Source organism: Entelurus aequoreus, linkage group LG14 (genome assembly GCF_033978785.1).
Source record: "Entelurus aequoreus isolate RoL-2023_Sb linkage group LG14, RoL_Eaeq_v1.1, whole genome shotgun sequence".
NCBI classification, from domain to species: Eukaryota; Metazoa; Chordata; class Actinopteri; order Syngnathiformes; family Syngnathidae; genus Entelurus; species Entelurus aequoreus.
In genome coordinates, this window is record NC_084744.1 from 16,191,196 (window position 1) to 16,196,768 (window position 5,573).

Consider the following 5,573-nt stretch of genomic DNA (forward strand, 5'->3'; position numbering starts at 1 on the left):
TTAAAATTCTATTTTAGACCCTTATGAAATCTAAGATGGTTAAAGGTTCTTCCTAACATCGTGAAGCATATTGTTCACCCACTAATATGGAACGTAATTAAGGTCTTATCATATATATGTATATACGTGTGTGTGTGTGCATATGTATACAGTATATATATATATATATATGTATACGTTACGTCAGGAAAAAAACACAAGAGGTTATATCGTCCCTACAAGCCTGTTTCGCAGGAACTGAAGGCCTTAAAACAGCATAAGAGTTGTAGAAATTATTGGAAGCTTCAAGACAGCCATGACATGTTCTTTACAAGTGTATGTAAACTTTTGATCGCGACTGTGAGTATATATATATAGTATATATATATAATATATATTATATATATATGTATGTATGTATGTATATATACAGTATATGTGTATATATATATGTATGTATGTATTTAGTATATATACGTATATGTGTATATATATAATATATATATATATATATTATATATATATATATATACATATATACACACATATATACACACATATATATATACATATATACACACATATATACACACATATATATATATATATATATATATACTATATATATATATATATATATATTATACACATATACTGTATATACTGTATATATACATACATACATACATACATACATACATATATATATACACATATACTGTATATATACATACATACATACATACGTATATATATGATTATATATATATATATGTATATATATATTATATAATATATATATATGTATATATATATATAATATATGTATATATATTATATATTATATATATATATTATATATATATATATATATATATATATATATATATATGTATATATATTTATATATATGTATATATATATAATATATATGTATATATATATATTTATATTATATGTATTATATATTATATATATGTATATATATATATTATATATGTATACGTATGTATAGTATGTATGATATATATACAGTATATGTGTATATATATATGTATGTATGTATGTATTATGATTATGTATGTATTATACTGTTTATGTGTAATTATATATATGTATAGTATAGTCACTTCACACCACACTGACATCGGTTTTGTTAATTTGAGTTAATAATGTCACAAAAATGAATAACATCTTGCGATTTGACAGATTGCATTTTGTTGTGTAACAATTGCGTCACATAACATGTATCATAAAAGGTCTTTAAATTTGTATCTTAAAAACTTTTGGTAAAATCTAAAATTGAAATGTAGCTGAATTATTTAAATCAACTGTATTTTTAATCCAGCAGATGGTGTTTTGGTTTTAAATATTTGAGTTCCGTCATGTCATATTTCCTGAAAAGTCAAAAAAGTATATTTTACTAGCTTTTGGTGAAATCTAAGGTGGTATATATAGCATAATAATAAAAAAAAAGAAAACCCTGCATATTCAATCCAGCAGGCGGCATTTTGGTTTGGAATTTTTGAGTTTCATTGTGTAATACGTCATGAAAGCTGCTCAATCCAGTCGTTACTGTCTGCAAATTATCTTAAGTGCAACGTTTAGTCATGTGACAAAAATACTAGTGTGAACGCTAAGCAACCTGCACCTAAGTGCGCATCTTTTTTTTAATTTTAGCGAAAACAACTTTGAGGGAGCGATTTTTAATCTCTCTCTCTCTCTTTCTCTCTCTCTCCCACCTTAAGTTGTATGAATTATACATGTGTTGAGGGTATTTGTGTGTGTTTGTAAATGTTGCATATTTGTGCATGTTTTGAATCCATAATACATACAAAACTGTTGGAATGTCACTCCAATCAGGAGAGACGTTGACAAAAAGCAAAGCGACATGAACACATTTGCTCAACAGGGGGCGTTTTTTGTGTGCACTTTGTGACATGATCTGCTAGTAACAGAATCACATCTACGGTTCAGGCAGTGAAGGAGCAATGGAGGACACCAGTGAATGAACTCTTGTATTGATCTGATAGGGAAGACACACATGCTGCCTCTCTTCACCTTGTGATAAAAGAGCTACATTTATTCAGCAAGGAAGAAAGCACAAACTTGCAGTTTTGGATTTAATAAGAACAATGTTCGAACTCAAGTTGGAATTTTATTAGATTTAAAAATTGCACCCATTCCTGATTTGTATGTTGATCTTTTCCTTTAGCTGATGACATATATTTGTACGCTTATTGTCTTCTGCCATTTCTAAAAGCACTTTTTGCTTAAGTCTTTGTGCTTATATTTCCTTGGTTGATACTTTTACCTGCCTTGTGCTTTTTGTTCTATTTTACCAAGGATATCCACTAAATATCAGACGTCAAATAGAAACATCTTGCTTTAAGAAGACGTCTTGGATGTCTGACAAGTTTGCTACAAGAATAAGTTTGACCTGACAGTTAGCATTAGAAATGTCACATTTTTGTTCTCTTTTGGTGTTTTATCAACTTTTTCGTTGGATTTGTGAAACAAAACTTGTCTGAAGAAAAAGGTCTGTGTTTAGTGTGAATCATTACATTCACTTTTTGTTTCTTACACGATGGGGGAAACTTTTCCCTGCGTTGTGACTGCTAATACGCGTCCATTGATTTCCTCAGTGGTGCCTTGGAGCTTTTTACTGGATGCTGCTGCCGTTGCATCAATAACATTTTTCATGTTCTACCTCTTCTGCCATGCAGCCTTCTTGGGAAGTAAATGTTGCACTTCGACCGAAGACGATTTCTCTCTCGTATTGACTTACCCTTGCATCACCGTGTGAGTCAGAGCACAGCAGTGTGGTATCAACTAAAGGGTAGCGGGACATTGTGTCTTTAAAGCTCCTAGAACTGAACTACCGCCTTTACTTGCACCCTTAAAGATGTCAGAAAAAATACACATTCTGAAATCTTTACTGTACAAAGTAATCTGGAGGAAAGAAATCTTCTTTATGGATCAGAAACGCATGCCAGTGACCAACTGAATCCAGCGCAAGACACTGCACTGCTGGGAGAGTGGGCGTGCCAGCAACCTAAGGGTTCCGGGTTCAATCCCCACCTTCTACCAACTTTGTCACGTCTTGTGTCTTTGATCAAGACACTTCACCCTTGCTCCTGATAGTCGTGGTTAGGGCCTTGCATGGCAGCTCCCGCCATCAATGTGTGAATGGGCTGAATGTGGAAATAGTGTCAAAGCGCTTTGAGTACTTTGAAGGTAGAAAAGCGCTAGACAAGTATAACCCATTTACTGCTTTATAGTTTGGCTAGTAGTAATTTATTGCAAAATGAATGATGCAGAGAGTAACAGGTGTTTATTAGCGCTAGTGTTTTTTTAAGATTTGTTTTTATATTATGACTACATTAAACATACATTATTATTACACTCAGTTTTCCCATTGTGACTTTATCCGTGTAAAATTATGTCATTTGTCTTGTAAATTTTAAGACTTAGTTTGGGGGGTGAGACAATATGACTTTTAAAACAAACTTTATTCTTATTAAACCATAACATTTGGGTATATTACAATTTTTGCTTCGTTATAATACATCTTTTTTTGTATAATTGTAAGATTCCAACTTTATTCTGGTAAAGTTATGTATTTTTTATGTAGTATTATGACTTTATTATGGTACAATTATGATTTGTTTTTCTCTTAGTATTAAACACATTTAATTTTATCATTACAACTTCATCCTCAGAAAATTTGAATGAGAAAAAAGATACTAATACTGGTAGATTTTATTTTGTTGCCAGCAATCGGAGGGTTGCTGGTTACTGGGGTTCAATCCCCACCTTCTACCATCCTAGTCACATCCGTTGTGTCTTGGGCAAGACACTTCACCCTTGCTCCTGATGGCTGCTGGTTAGCGCCTTGCATGGCAGCTCCCGCCATCAGTGTGTGAATGGGTGAATGTGGAAATACTTGAAGGTAGAAAAGCGCTATACAAGTATAACCCATTTATCATTTATTTATCATTTAATTTGTACTCTTATTACTTAAAGCAGTGTTTTTCACCTTTTTTGAGCCAAGGCGCATTTTTTTCATTGAAAAAATCCGGAGGCACACCACTAGCAGAAATCATTAAAAAATTAAACTCAGACAATAAAAAGTTGTTGTCGCAAATGTTGGGTATTAATTTAAACCATAACCAAGCATGCTTCACTATAGCTCTTGTCTCAAAGTAAAGTTTTTTGGTGTTTTCTCGTGTGTAGTGTTTTAGTTGGATGTACTTTGTGGATGCTGTCTCTGCTCCACGCGCTGTAAGTTTTTGCTGTCGTCCAGCATTCTGCTTTTGTTAACTCTGTAGCCAGTTCAGTTTTAGTTTCGTTCTACATAGCCATCTCTAAGCTTTAATGCCTTTTCTTAGGGGCACTCACCTTTTGTTTATTTTTGGTTTAAGCACCAACACGCTGCCTCCTGCTGTCGCCTGCATATTGTGATCCGACAAACCATTGTTGTCTCACACGACGTGTTCCCGAGATACAAAGCAATTAGCTACCGGCTTCCACCTACTGATATGGTATGGTATAACATGGTTACTCTGCCGAGCTCTAGACAGCACCGACACTCAACAAGAGCACATTATTTGCAGACTATAATTACTGGTTTGCAAAAAATATTTTTAACCTAAATAGGTGAAACTGCATAATCTACCACGGCACACCAGACTGTCTCTCACAGCACACTAGTGTGCCGCGCACAGTGGTTGAAAAAGACTGACTTAAAGTAGGGACAGTACATATAACACATACAGTATATACTGTTCATAATATGTACATTTGTCAGACTAACCAGGAGCTAAAAAAAACAATACTTTATTTGTTCTTTGATCCTTTATTACTGTGTACTGTGTATTCCAAAAATTCGTAAAAAACTATAGTACATATATAATACTACTATAATAACCATAGTCGTACCAGGTGTTTATTAGCTGTAGGGGATCTTTTTTTGTACAATGGCATTCAATTGTTTTTTTTATTATTATTATACATATTGATTTACTGTATTAAACTCCCAATAATATTTAGCAATATTGTGTGGATTTAGTTTTGTAACAATTCGGATTTTGTATTATTTTTGTATTACATAATATATTAATTTAATGTAATAAATCAATAACAATTCTAAATACATATCACACAAACTATACAACAAAAGATTGCTATGCGGTAAAAATTTTATTTTTTGAAGACATTTTAAATATGTTATACAATAACAATAAAGTATCTGTAGTATCAAGTAGTATACTTTTTTTTAATGTCATCATGAAGGTGGGAAAACACACCACCAGTCATATTCATTTAATAATGGAATAGATAAATAACACAAAAAAGAGAGTTTTCGACAACACATGGTGTGCGATTATTTGAGGTACGGCATCAATTACAGAGGAGCGGCAAGAAACTTTGTTGCCCTTTAGTGCTTGTTTAAAAAAAAAGAAAAACGTCGCAGTGCCCAAACATGGAAGAAAATTAGACAACAATTTGAAGAAACGCTGAAAAGGAAGACGGAATGTTTTTGCATGCTGAGAAGTTGAGAGGCAGGCATTGACTCGCTGTAACAATGTTAT